This window comes from Triturus cristatus, chromosome 10, assembly GCF_964204655.1.
Source record: "Triturus cristatus chromosome 10, aTriCri1.1, whole genome shotgun sequence".
In the NCBI taxonomy this organism is placed as follows: domain Eukaryota; kingdom Metazoa; phylum Chordata; class Amphibia; order Caudata; family Salamandridae; genus Triturus; species Triturus cristatus.
The window spans coordinates 881872546-881887821 of NC_140593.1; the positions used below are offsets into that span (position 1 = coordinate 881872546).

A 15276-nucleotide genomic window follows, 5' to 3' on the forward strand; every position below is an offset into this window, starting at 1 on the left:
AAAATAAAATGAAAAATCTACATTTAAAAAAAAAAACCTACCTCCATGATTAACATAAATAAGTATCAATTAAAGAAATAATATTAATTACAAAACAAATTAAAACAAATAAAAATTAATTTACTGCCCAAACGCTACCCCTATAAAACCAAAACTCACACACAATTGCCCTAAATAATTATCAATTGATGGATTAATATTAATGGTCAACTAAATATTAAATAATTAAACATAAATTACTTTCCACCCTCTACCCCTATAAACCCCTCAACCCACACCTAAAAATCATTACACAATTTCCATAATTAATTTCAAAATAATAAATTAATATCAATTAACATCTACAATTAATTACACAATTGCCATATTTAATTAATTAATTAGCATTTATTAACAAATTATTAATTAATTAAAAATAAATTACTTCCCACCCTTTACCCCTATAAACTCCACAACCCGCTCCTAAAAAATTACACAATTAACATAATTAATTACCAATTAATTAATAACAATTAACAACCGATTAACAATTACTTATTAATAAATTACTTACAACAATTAGCACTATAAAATCTAAATTAAATAAATATTAATACATTTAAAAAAATAATTAATTAATGATAATTAAATTACTTCCAACCCTTTACCCTTATAAACCCCACAACCCGCTCCTGAAAAAAATTACAAAGTTACCATAATGAACAACCAATTAATTCATTAATATTAATTAACAACCAATTAATAATTAATTAATAATAAATTACTTCCCACAATTAACACTATGGGGCCGATTCCAATGTCGGACCCCCAGGTGCCTGCCACCGGGTGCAGGGATCCACAGAGGGGCACCATAGGTGCCCCCATGCCGCCATACGGCAGCCTCGCCCCCATGGGAGACCTACTCGGTCCCCCAAAGACAGTTTCCAACTGCCTTTTTCGTGCCGGAAAAACCGTCACGAAAAGGCAGTGAAAAACTGCCATTGTACTCCCTCGGTCGCCCATCAGAATGGTGCGGTTGGAAAGGAATCCGACTGACACGATCCGATTCGGTCGGAAGGGCTCCGACCGTCGGTCGAAGCCCTTCCGACCAAAATCAGAATCGGCCCCAATAAAATCTAAACTAAATAAATATTACTAAATAAAAAATAATCATTCATTTATTATGATTAAATTACTTCCCACCCTATTCCCCTATAAACCCACAACCCGCTACGGAACTAAAAAACGTAAAATGTTATTAAAATAAAATTGATAACTACTAAAGATTTAGCACATATATTAAAAAACAAAAACAATACTTATACAAAAAAAAGATCACATACATTTAAAATACTAAAATACAGACCACTAATTAAAAAATCGATATTTTAAACAGCTATATTTTTGCAAACGATATTAATGACTTCGATATTTTTTTAAACGATATTTCTTACCTTAAAGTCGATATACTTGACCCCAATATCCTTGCAGTCGATATTTCTGTATCACAATATTTTCAACTTGATATTTGTGTAAGCTGACATTTCCAACTCAATATTCTGTCTGCATACCGCCTGGCGGTTCATATATAACAGCTGCACCCAGGAACAAAAGACTGGTCCAAAGCCCATATTCCTAAGGACTTCAGTAGGTAGGATAAATCTAGGGTATCAAAGGCCTTGGCAATATCAACGGCCACTAAGGACAGCTCCATATCCCACCCATGCACAAACTGCGGCACGTGTCAGTCGCCGTAAGTTCATGGCCTTACTCAAGCAAAGTATAAAGCCACACTGGTCCGTATGTAGCAGCTAACTCACCACCGATCTCAAGTGTGTTGCCGGGAGTTTGCACAGGACTTTGGTATCTGAATTAATTCAAGTCAGTGGCCTACAAGAGGACTTCTCTCCATTGAACCTTACCTGGCCCGATGACTGTCATCCCAGGATGAGAAAGGACCAGCAACTGGTAGTGGTGCTACATGGTGCCCAGGATATGCTGCTCCATGGGGGTGGATCTGCGGCATGCTCCATGTCTACCACTGAGCTGTCACTGGTATCCTGGTGTAGTTGCACTTCATATGCCCCTTCTCCCTTTTTTCTTTATCTCCCTCAGTTTCCCCTCTCCGTTGCATTCGCCCGGTCAATGACTTTCTCTCACATGGCTTTTTTCTGCTCCACTGAGGATGTGCAGAGGAAGATCAAGAAGGGTCCCATAGTGGTCCACCACAAAGTTTACCATGACTGCCAGCTCTGCTGTAAATACCCTCTTAAATGGGACATATTAACAGTGTGGCTCCGTACTAATGTGAGGCACAAGGAAAAGAGGGCATGGGCTTTGGAAGTTGTACCTACTTAAGTATTTTAGATTGGAATCGCTTCTTGGTGTGTTTGAGTGTGCTCATGCGCGCACACTTACCTATATCCCCTATTTGGAATACTGCAATATTATGTCTACATATTATACATGGAACGCTATGCACACTAGCTAGATTTCCCCATGCAAATTTAGCAATCAGATTTTTCCGTTCGCGCAAAGTACACCAATAAATCTCGGATTTCCGTTTGCAAATAGGAGTGGGTTGACATGCGTATTCATGTACGGAACACTCAAATAAATTTCTTTGAGGATAGTAATTATTTGTAATTTTAAGTAGAGCTGTAGGTGTATGTCTATGCATGCATACAATTCAATTCATGTTCTTTTTGTGTAAACTGAGCCCTTTTCTTATTAATCCAACCTATAGGTTTCACTGTACATATGTTTACATTTCACTGCCAATATGGAGGTGTTTACTTGTTTCATTCCTAGTGATCATCACTATATTTATAGTATTTCCTGTTCAATAAATTATATGGAGAGAGGAGAGATGTTTCTGGTCACAGGATCAATTATTAAGGAGGTGCCGCCAAGTGTTAATTTGTACCCATGCTTGAGTCCACTACCCGGTGTGCTCCTTGCTGCTTCTTCCCACTCCTTTGATCTCAACTCCAGTTGACCTGTCAGAGGACATCTGTAAAGATATATCTCCAAGGCCTCAGAATGGTGTGGCTTTGCTTAATCAACCTCCCTAGAGGTTCTTGCTCAAACCCCTCCATACGTTTACCTCAGGGCAGGCACCATGTACTGATGAATCCGAAAATACAGGCCTACCTTAACCCCAAATAAGTTATGGTAGTTTTATGAAAAGCAGCAGGAGCAGCAATTTTGACCAGTTGGGTTTGCACACAGATCTATCCAGCAGTTGTGCTATCCACCCAGTTTTTGCACCACCAGCTGTGATTGCAATCTGCTTTTCACTGTCGCAAGCCCATCATTGTTTAGGGTACAGGTTTGCAGATTGAGTTACCTGGGGTAGGGTTTGATTTCCTTCCTCAGTTTTTTGAAGGTCGACAGATCTGCCAGCTCGCAGAATATATCCAGTTTGATACGGATGACCTCAGACCCTTGACTGATGATAACCATGGCCCTGGGATCCCTGTGTTTCGGCAAAGTCATACAGTTGAGCATCTACGGAGAAGCAAAAAGATTTATGTTAGCGCCTGTTTTCCTGAAACGTACACCTACCTGCCTTTGCCTCATCTTGAAAATACAGCAGGAATCGGCTGTCGCAAAATATGGAATAGTCGACCTTGCAAAACTTAAATGGGACTTTCGGTCATAAAAGAACCTAAATGCAGACATTAACGTTTCCTTTTGCAAACCTTCTCGTCTATTCTATATGTTCAACCATACACTGATCACCAACAGAAGATTACCCGCCCATCGCGTGGTTCCACTAATCGCCTGCACGATCTGTTCCTGTGCATGCGCCTTTTCACTTTCATGTGTGATGATTAACTCTGGCTGGGTAAATTAGGGGTAAGTTAGAAAGTACTCTACAATGCATCAAGGGTCAGAATCCTCCCAAGTCAAGCTGTAGCCATTTGGAATTAAAATCATCTCATATGCGGACGACACGCAGCTGGTGGTCTCACTGGCGCAGGAGGTATCTCGAACTGCGCCAGGCGGGCTCAGAGAATGCTTGGAGGAAGTGAGGAGCTGGATGTCGTCATCATCCCTGAAACTGAACGGAGAAAAAACTGAGCTGATGCTCCTAGGACCCTCAGAGCCGGCACTTTCCCCTTCCCTATGGCCCCCATGCCTAGGACCGCCTCCAACCCCAAAAAGTACCATCAAAAGTCTTGGGGTATGGCTAGACAGCTCACTGTCTTTCAATGTCCAAGCCACAAAACTGTCAGCCACATGTTTTGGCATTTTGCGAGTGCTAAATAAAATCTTCCCCCTCCTCCCCCTGGAAGCCAAACAGGCTGCCATTCAAGGGCTCATCCATTCACGTCTTGATTTTAACAACGCACTTTATTTGGGTGCACCAGAATACACTCTTCGGAGGCTGCAAACTGTACAGAACAGCGCAGCTCGCCTTCTACTTAAAATCCCGCACAGGCACTCAGTGAGGACCGGACTGACTAGCCTCCATTGGCTACCGGTCCGGCAGAGAGTTCTGTTCAAGGCACTATGTATAGCCCACCAAGCCTTCTGGGATATGGGACCCATCATTACCCGTGATCTGATCACCCATTACATCCCAAATCGCAGTCTCCGCTCCAGCCAGACTTTCTTAACAGCAGTTCCAAGAATAAAAAGATCTAGAACCGGCGGAAGGACATTCATGTACAATGCAGCGAAGGCTTGGAATGCTCTACCGCTTCATCTTAGAGCCACCCAGAATCTTACTATGTTTCGCAAGCAACTGAAGACCCACCTGTTCACATCTTCCTGCTAAACTTTTGTTGTCTTTTTTTCGTCCCTTCCCTGCTCCCTGTAGGTCGCGGTTATCCTAGCGCTTGGACGCCTTCGGGCAACAATTGCGCTCTATAAATCCCCAAGTTTACAAGTTTACAAGTTTAGCCAATAAAGGATAGGTAGGAGCTAAAAAAGTACTAAAAATCAGAAGTGGGGGAACTAACCAAGTTAGGCAGTATGCAAGTGACATCACAGCGTATTACATCACAGTGCGTGACATCACAAGCCCATGACCTCTCAAGAAGTGCCATCAGATCTATTTGAGCACATTACAATACTTAACAAATGAGATTTTGCGTCTGTGTTGTGCAAAAAGTGACGCAAAATCTGGGTCTCAACTTATACAGTTAGTTGTTTAAATACCTGCCACAAAGAAATTGGAAACAAGGAGAAAAGTGGCAGTAAATCTTTTCTGCTTCATTGGTTGCCAAGTCTGCATCTTAAAATATCCTATGGGGTTAAGGCACCTGCTGTAGAGATCTGTGTGTGCCCTTTAAATCTCAGGGAATAATAATAATCGTAAGATAACTATTTGCTGGAGAGGTCTGTGTTTTGTCTAGTCCCAGATTTGATTCAAAGTAGCATAGAGGGTTAATATTTCTCCTGCGACGCACATCATGTAACACGCAGATGACAGATTTTTATTTTATGTAAATTGTATGTGGGTTACTACTTTCAACACAGATCCTTTTGTTACTTGCAGTTCATAAATTGTAATCCTTCTAAAATAGTACAGTAAACTATTGAGGTCATGTGGTTTCTTCATCTTGTAACACTCACTGTCTTAGGTAACACATCCTGTACACTGATTTACACACACATGATTTATTGTCAATGTATAATGTGTACATGTCATGTAAAGAGGTCTGACACCCGGTAATGAGATGAGTAGCACTATAGCGCTATAAAAGAAATAAAACAAAATAGTGGTATTTAAATGGTTCCTTGTGTAAATACTGGGACAGACAAACACATCTGTCATTATTACAGTGCATACATATTTCTTATATACAGTGAGTGAACTAAGTCAAAAGCTGCCTCTCTTAAGTGCCTGTGTTAGTGATAAGCTTTGTGCATTGGTCCCCCCTCCATTGCATTTATGTGTGATGCTCCCCACAGCTCCAGCCAGGATACTCCAACAAAATAAGGCCTGAGGGCCTCTCCCAACCCTCAGGCGCAAAATTACACCGGGACAAGTTGAGCATATTCCTGTACGCCCCCAACCTGTTGGCAACTTAGACAGCGTCCACCCTGTGAGTATTTTGGGTAGAGGCAGCCTACCAGCGTGTACTCTTGACTCATGCCCTGAGTAGAAGTATACACAGCTGACCCTCATCTGAAGGACCTGGCCTATGTATTTACTCACAAGCTGTTGAGCTCTGGTCAAGACCTCGAATGAGAGGGCTTGACTGCAATCTTCGCATCGAAGGGCCAAGGACCAGGTCAATCACAACTGAGGACATATAGGCTGGATATTCCTGCAAAGCGAATGCGTCATTCCGTCACTCAAACCTAAAGATTTTCCGAATATGGAAGGGAAAGCATGAACCAAGAACTATAGAGGTGTGTGAAGGAGCTACACAGACGTCTAAATAATGACAGCAAAAAGGTAAAGAAAATTATGGCTTTACAGGTGAAGAGAGAGATAGAAAAGGGCAGGGTGGGTGTGTCTTAGCCAAAGAGAACAGGCACCTTGAAGGGGAGAAGGGCAGAGTGAGAAGACAACGATGAAGAGGAAGACGATGACGTGTGAGATAAGCAGACGGAAGGTTTCGGAGAGATGTGGGGAGAAAAGGGTGTCAGGGGCCAATGGCGAGAGACTGCAGAGGGAAATTGTGAAGGGGAGAACGGAAGTCATTGCTGCGGTGGTTCGCAATTCCTACCAATAGTTGGGTGGGCACAGGCGGGAACACGTGCCCCCCCACTTTCAAGCATCCATTCACAAGCGCACATACTCGCATCCACCCATCCACAAGAACACTTACTTACTCCTATCCATTCATTTTTTTAAACTATTTTTATAACTGCCCATTACTGGTAAAATAGTAGTGATGCTCCTAGGACCCTCAGAGCCGGCACTTTCCCCTTCCCTATGGCCCCCATGCCTAGGACCGCCTCCAACCCCAAAAAGTACCATCAAAAGTCTTGGGGTATGGCTAGACAGCTCACTGTCTTTCAATGTCCAAGCCACAAAACTGTCAGCCACATGTTTTGGCATTTTGCGAGTGCTAAATAAAATCTTCCCCCTCCTCCCCCTGGAAGCCAAACAGGCTGCCATTCAAGGGCTCATCCATTCACGTCTTGATTTTAACAACGCACTTTATTTGGGTGCACCAGAATACACTCTTCGGAGGCTGCAAACTGTACAGAACAGCGCAGCTCGCCTTCTACTTAAAATCCCGCACAGGCACTCAGTGAGGACCGGACTGACTAGCCTCCATTGGCTACCGGTCCGGCAGAGAGTTCTGTTCAAGGCACTATGTATAGCCCACCAAGCCTTCTGGGATATGGGACCCATCATTACCCGTGATCTGATCACCCATTACATCCCAAATCGCAGTCTCCGCTCCAGCCAGACTTTCTTAACAGCAGTTCCAAGAATAAAAAGATCTAGAACCGGCGGAAGGACATTCATGTACAATGCAGCGAAGGCTTGGAATGCTCTACCGCTTCATCTTAGAGCCACCCAGAATCTTACTATGTTTCGCAAGCAACTGAAGACCCACCTGTTCACATCTTCCTGCTAAACTTTTGTTGTCTTTTTTTCGTCCCTTCCCTGCTCCCTGTAGGTCGCGGTTATCCTAGCGCTTGGACGCCTTCGGGCAACAATTGCGCTCTATAAATCCCCAAGTTTACAAGTTTACAAGTTTAGCCAATAAAGGATAGGTAGGAGCTAAAAAAGTACTAAAAATCAGAAGTGGGGGAACTAACCAAGTTAGGCAGTATGCAAGTGACATCACAGCGTATTACATCACAGTGCGTGACATCACAAGCCCATGACCTCTCAAGAAGTGCCATCAGATCTATTTGAGCACATTACAATACTTAACAAATGAGATTTTGCGTCTGTGTTGTGCAAAAAGTGACGCAAAATCTGGGTCTCAACTTATACAGTTAGTTGTTTAAATACCTGCCACAAAGAAATTGGAAACAAGGAGAAAAGTGGCAGTAAATCTTTTCTGCTTCATTGGTTGCCAAGTCTGCATCTTAAAATATCCTATGGGGTTAAGGCACCTGCTGTAGAGATCTGTGTGTGCCCTTTAAATCTCAGGGAATAATAATAATCGTAAGATAACTATTTGCTGGAGAGGTCTGTGTTTTGTCTAGTCCCAGATTTGATTCAAAGTAGCATAGAGGGTTAATATTTCTCCTGCGACGCACATCATGTAACACGCAGATGACAGATTTTTATTTTATGTAAATTGTATGTGGGTTACTACTTTCAACACAGATCCTTTTGTTACTTGCAGTTCATAAATTGTAATCCTTCTAAAATAGTACAGTAAACTATTGAGGTCATGTGGTTTCTTCATCTTGTAACACTCACTGTCTTAGGTAACACATCCTGTACACTGATTTACACACACATGATTTATTGTCAATGTATAATGTGTACATGTCATGTAAAGAGGTCTGACACCCGGTAATGAGATGAGTAGCACTATAGCGCTATAAAAGAAATAAAACAAAATAGTGGTATTTAAATGGTTCCTTGTGTAAATACTGGGACAGACAAACACATCTGTCATTATTACAGTGCATACATATTTCTTATATACAGTGAGTGAACTAAGTCAAAAGCTGCCTCTCTTAAGTGCCTGTGTTAGTGATAAGCTTTGTGCATTGGTCCCCCCTCCATTGCATTTATGTGTGATGCTCCCCACAGCTCCAGCCAGGATACTCCAACAAAATAAGGCCTGAGGGCCTCTCCCAACCCTCAGGCGCAAAATTACACCGGGACAAGTTGAGCATATTCCTGTACGCCCCCAACCTGTTGGCAACTTAGACAGCGTCCACCCTGTGAGTATTTTGGGTAGAGGCAGCCTACCAGCGTGTACTCTTGACTCATGCCCTGAGTAGAAGTATACACAGCTGACCCTCATCTGAAGGACCTGGCCTATGTATTTACTCACAAGCTGTTGAGCTCTGGTCAAGACCTCGAATGAGAGGGCTTGACTGCAATCTTCGCATCGAAGGGCCAAGGACCAGGTCAATCACAACTGAGGACATATAGGCTGGATATTCCTGCAAAGCGAATGCGTCATTCCGTCACTCAAACCTAAAGATTTTCCGAATATGGAAGGGAAAGCATGAACCAAGAACTATAGAGGTGTGTGAAGGAGCTACACAGACGTCTAAATAATGACAGCAAAAAGGTAAAGAAAATTATGGCTTTACAGGTGAAGAGAGAGATAGAAAAGGGCAGGGTGGGTGTGTCTTAGCCAAAGAGAACAGGCACCTTGAAGGGGAGAAGGGCAGAGTGAGAAGACAACGATGAAGAGGAAGACGATGACGTGTGAGATAAGCAGACGGAAGGTTTCGGAGAGATGTGGGGAGAAAAGGGTGTCAGGGGCCAATGGCGAGAGACTGCAGAGGGAAATTGTGAAGGGGAGAACGGAAGTCATTGCTGCGGTGGTTCGCAATTCCTACCAATAGTTGGGTGGGCACAGGCGGGAACACGTGCCCCCCCACTTTCAAGCATCCATTCACAAGCGCACATACTCGCATCCACCCATCCACAAGAACACTTACTTACTCCTATCCATTCATTTTTTTAAACTATTTTTATAACTGCCCATTACTGGTAAAATAGTAGTGATACCGCCAACAATACAGTAACTCTCTCATACGACCTATGCGCAGTTATCATCAAGGTCTATGGCCTGATCGGGTCCACATCCTCTGGATCTATCTGGAGAGTCAGCTCCTGCGTGCCCCTCCTCCGCATCTGCTGTTCCATCCTGGGTGATGGTGTTCAGCAGGGATGGGCTCCAAAGGCACCCGCCATCCCCATCAGTCGATAGTGTAGCAACCAGTCCCCCCACACTTATTGACATTGCCAGGGCAATCCTCTGGCTTCATACACTGCTCCTTCTTCCACACAGTGTGTCATGTCCATCATCCACATATGGTTAGTGGGCACCCAAGAGGTTCCCCACCTTCTTGCTATATCTCTCTTCGCCTGCGCGAACCCTAATGTACAAAAATGAATTGCGTACGTGGCAGGTCAACATCACCTGGGCTCCCCAGGAGAACAAATTGTGGGTTGAATGTGGCGGCGCCTCTGTGATGCATATAATTCCCCTGTGATCTCTCACCAGTATCCCTTTATGAGAGTGTTAGACCTGTCAGCCCTTTGGGTGGTCCCTCCTCATCATTATTTATTTTGTCCCACTTTTGCCTCAAACCCTGTTTGAATTTTTCCTTTTTGGGAACCACCAGACTTTTTCGTGTTGCTACAGATTCAGGGAGCCATTTTACCTACCCCTGAAACTTCTGTCTGAGGGCCTGGAGCACAAAATGGTGGCCACCTGTGACATCACCAGCATCCACTGGAACCTACCAGCACCTTCCAGAACATTCCAGAAGATTCCAGAACTCTGTGACAGTTGGAGGCGGTTTAGAATGTTGGGAGGTTAAGACAGAGTGTTGGCAGTTGGAGCTGGCAGTTGGCACCTGACTGGTGAAGAGAGAGCAGCACAACAGTGAAGGAGGAAGGAGTGAAGCAGCAGGGGTGGAAACTTGTGCCTGGAGTGGGGTCCATAAACCCACCCTTGATACTTGTCCCTACTGATGGATCCCAGCCTGTAGCCCTGTGTGGGAAGAAGCCAGAAAAACTCATCCTAAGGACCTGGACAGCAGGAACAGGCCTTAGAAGCAGGAAGCAGCAAGATCCTGACCTGGAAACTGGTTTCCCTGGAGTCCGGCGTCGAGTAGCCTAAGACCTGGAGCCCGAGGTGGAGAAGCGGCGCTGACTGAAGAAGCAGACGTCATACCCGGAGCCGCCTGAGGTCGTGAGAGGGCGCCGACGGAGGTCGTGAGGAATACCAAAGGTCGAGGAGGAAGTTAACCGAGGTCGAGTGAGCGGCGTCATCGGAGGAGTGAAGTCCGCCCTCCGGAGTCGTCGGAGACCGAGGTGAAGTGTACCGGAGGTCGGGAGTGAGGATCGCACTCCGGAGTCGCCCGGAACCTGAGAGGAAGTGTACCGGAGGTCGGGGTGAGGATCGCACCCCGGAGTCGCCGGAAGTCGACATCGAGGCCAGGCCGGCCGACGTCATCGAAGCCGGGAGCGCCATCGGACCGGAGCCGCCCGAAGTCGACATCGAGTAGAGACTGCCCGACGCCGTCGAATCGGAGGTCGAGATCGAACCGAGGCCGCCGACATCGGACCGGAACCGCTTACCGGCGTCGTCAAAGAACTGACATTGTGCCGAGGCCGCCGAGATCGAACCGGAACCGCCTCACGGCATCGACACGACTCCAGCGGCGTCGGAGCATCAGAAAAAGGGCAGTAAGTGGAGTAAAGGGCGCCTAAGGCCCTGTGGAGACCTGAGAGACTGCTCTAAGGGGCTAGGGAGGTGCTGGAACCAACCTGACTGTGCCAGGGGTGAATTGGGACTAACCTAGAGAGGTTGTGTGGAGAGAGAAAGCCAGGGCACTGGTACTCCCCCCTTGATCTACCTCAGTTTAGGCCTCAGCCTTGTCCCAGCCAGGGAGTAGAACCCCTCAAGCCTTCCACAACCCTACAAGCTGTGCCTGGGCCAAATCAGCCCTTAAGAATTGAAAAGTGATCTGATTACATGAGTGTTGCTGTATACTTTTAATTATTTATTGGGGGCACTGTATTTATTGAGTTTTTACATATTTATTGCTTCACTATATTTATTGGTCTACAGGACTTGTTGGTGTACAATATTTATTGGTTCAGTATTTAATGCCTCAGAATATTTAATTGCCTGTATTACCTGCACTTATATTTATGTCCCTTGTATTTATGATCATCCCTATTTATTGAATCTTCAGACAATATTTATCTGACCTGCACTATTTAAAATTTGTATATTGTGATTGACTTATTTATTTTTCCAATCAGCAACTGAGAGAAAAAGATAAAGAAGAATATTTTCATAATTTTTACGGTGTAGAGTCGTTTTTGGAACGGATGCACGCATGGTTATTGTTTGGGTATATTGTATGCTTAGCACGGTGCCTGTTTCCTGACCACTCGAGCCAAGCTACCACAGTGTGTCCGGAAGACCACCACCACCCCTTCTAGTGTGGGAGTGGTTTTCCAACATAAATTGGTGTTCAGCGGTGGGATAGAGCTGTGCCTACGTATACTCAACAATAACTGTGGGTAGTCCATAGGCCTACACCGGGAGTTTTCTCAAAGCGGCCTTCCTAATTGTGGGTTTTTGTTTTTTCCAAATTTACTCTGGTGGTGGGAGGAGGTATTAATAAAGGTACCCCCCTGCATAGTTACTGCACAAAAACCTGTCCTCTAACCTGAGTGGGCAAGATGGAGTTTGTACTAGAAAATCTAGAAACGTACACTGTGGCCCAACTCAGGGAGTTTTGCCAGCGGGAGGGGGTGTACTGCCCCCCAGGAGCAAAGAAGGGTGCACTCCAAACTAGCTTAAGGGCTTGGGGGGAGGCACGCCGAGAAAGCAAGGCTGAGGAGGAAGACAGGGATGGAGAGCCTGACCCTGAGGGGGCTGAGATGTACCAACCTGAGGTGGGGAACCTGTCAGCAGGGCCCAGAACCATTTCTAGGAAGGGCAGCAGTGCCTCTAGCGGTGGCTTGTCTGAAGTGGAGCTAACAGACCGGAGGGAGAAAAGACAGCTCACATGGGACTTAGCAAGGCTGGAAAAGGAGAAGGAGGAGCAGAGGATGGCCCATGAATTGCGACTGAAAGAAATAGATCTTCAGATCTTGAGAATCGGGGCACAACCTGTTCCTAATGGTGGCAGCCAAACCCAAGAGATCACCAGGGAATCTAAACCATACCTGCCAAAGGACATAGTGGCTAGCTATGGGGTGGGTGATGATATCGCCAAGTGGCTAGCAGCCTATGAGGTCTCGTTGAGGGCCCATGGGGTACCAGAGAAGTACTGGGGAGGGGGATTGTATAAGTACATGCCTCCAGCTGGTAGGGATGCTTTATTGGCCCTCGAAGAGGATGAGCAAACCCACTACCCCACCATGAAACTGGCGCTCATCAGAAAGTTTGGACTAACACCTGAAAAGTACAGACAGAAGTTCAGGGGTAGTCACAAGCTGGGCACGCAGAATTGGGTGGACTTCCTGGACTATGCGAAGAAGGCAATGGAAGGTTGGATTCAGGGCAGTGAAGTGAGGAACTACGAGGAGTTGTTTGACCTAGTACTGAAGGAACACCTGCTCGAGAAATGTTTCCCTGAACTGCGGCAACACCTGGTGGATAGCAAGCTGACCAGTCCCCGGAAGCTTGCTGAGGAGGCGGACATTTGGGCTAGTACCCGGGTGTCCACAAGGGGGACTGGAGGGGATACTCAAAAGGCCGGACAGGGCGCCCCCCAGAAGAAAGAGGGAGGGGAAAAGAAAAAGGAGTTCTCCAAAGGCCCCCAAAATAACTTCCAAGGGAAGGGAACAGGATTCACCTCTAAGGCTAACCTGCCCAGAAACCCTAATCCTGGCCAGAGTCAGCAGCCAAGGGTTGTCCATTGCTACGAGTGCGGTGGCGTTGGACACTATAAAGGAGATCCGAAGTGCTTGAAACGACCACCCCCTCCCACTGGAGGAAAGACCCCCGGAGTAGCTAGTGCAGTGCTCGGGGAGGAGATGCCCTTAACTAAGGGAAGGGAGTGGGCGGGTGTCACTTTAGTGTCCCTGGGAGAACGGGAGATGGTTCCTAAGATCCAGGTGCCCGCAAATACCGCAAAGTATGGGCAGTGGGTCACCATCAACGGCCAAAGAGGGGAGGCTCTGAGAGACACAGGAGCCAGTATGACTATGGTGCGTAGCCAACTGGTGTCTCCAGAGCAGGTAATTCCCGATGTACTCCACCCAGCCGCGATGGCTGACGGCAGAACAGGCCACTATCCAGTGGCCGAGGTTCCCTTTGAATGGGGGGGGGTTGCAGGTTCACTTCGAGTTGCCGTAAGCCCTGCCGTGCCAGTCGATTGTCTGCTGGGGAATGATATGGAGCACAACGCTTGGAAGGAGGTGGAATACCGGACTCACACCGAGATGCTGGGTACACCTGACTGGGCCTGTGTTAGCACAAGGTCCGCGACTACCCGAAGAGGGAGTTCATTTCGGTTGGAGCCTGGAACAAAGGCCCAGCCAGCTGCCAGTCAAGGGAAGAACCGAGGACAGGAGGAGCCTGCCTCGGCGTCCCCACCCCGTAGGACGGATAGGCCACCGGAGGTGGTGGACCAGGAGTCTGCGGTGGGGGACGTTACCAACCTGGAGGACCTACCCATCCCGGCCGAGTGGCACGTGGAGGGAGGCCCGTCCAGGGAGGAATTCTGCCAGGGCCAGAGGGAGTGCCCTACCCTTGAGGGGCTGAGGCGACAGGCCGAAGCCCAGGCAGCAGGGAACGTTGAAGGGAACTACAGTGTTTACTGGGAGGATGGCCTCCTCTACAGTGAACCCAAGGCACCCCTACATGGATCGTCACGAGCCTTGGTAGTTCCTCAACGTTATCGAGCCTTCCTTCTGGAGTTGGCTCACGAGATACCATTGGCAGGACACCTGGGGCAAGACAAGACCTTCGCCCGTCTTGTCCCACACTTTTATTGGCCTCAGATGAAAGTGCCGTCCGATACCTACTGCCGGACATGTGTGTCTTGCCAAGCCAGTGGGAAAACAGGGGTGAAGCTGAAAGCTCCCCTGGAACCACTTCCTGTCGTTAGCACCCCCTTTGAAAGGGTGGGCATCGACATTGTGGGTCCATTAGATCCGCCAACTACAGCTGGTCACAGGTTTATCCTGGTTCTGGTGGATCATGCCACACGGTACCCAGAGGCAATACCTCTGAGGACCATAACAGCACCTGTTGTGGCAAGGGCCCTGATGGGAATCTTTACCCGAGTGGGGTTTCCCAAGGAAGTTGTGTCCGACAGGGGGACCAACTTCATGTCAGCGTATATGCGGGCGATGTGGAAGGAGTGTGGAGTGACCTACCGGTTCACAACTCCTTACCACCCCCAGACCAATGGTCTGGTGGAGAGGTTTAATAAAACCTTGAAGGGCATGATCAGAAGTCTGCCTGAAAGCCTGCGGAGGAAATGGGACGTCCTCCTACCCTGTTTACTTTTTTCCTACAGGGAAGTGCCACAGAAGGGAGTGGGCTTCAGCCCCTTCGAGCTTCTGTATGGGCACCCTGTACGTGGACCTCTCAACCTGGTGAGAGACGGATGGGAAAGAACTCCCAGAAAGCTTCCCCAGGATGTGGTGAGCTACATGCTGGCCTTCCGGAGCCAAATGGCTAAGTTGTGGAAGCAAGC

General features: G+C 46.7%; 1 pseudogene across 1 annotated transcript in view; it reads right to left on the minus strand.

Annotated features, from left to right (window-relative positions):
• Positions 1–15276, minus strand: part of LOC146796156 (cyclic nucleotide-binding domain-containing protein 2-like) — a 462048-nt pseudogene that overhangs the window by 79492 nt on the left and 367280 nt on the right. The window contains exon 12 of the transcript XR_014969544.1: positions 3329–3489. The product of XR_014969544.1 is annotated as a cyclic nucleotide-binding domain-containing protein 2-like (transcript). The remainder of the gene's footprint in view (positions 1–3328; positions 3490–15276) is intronic.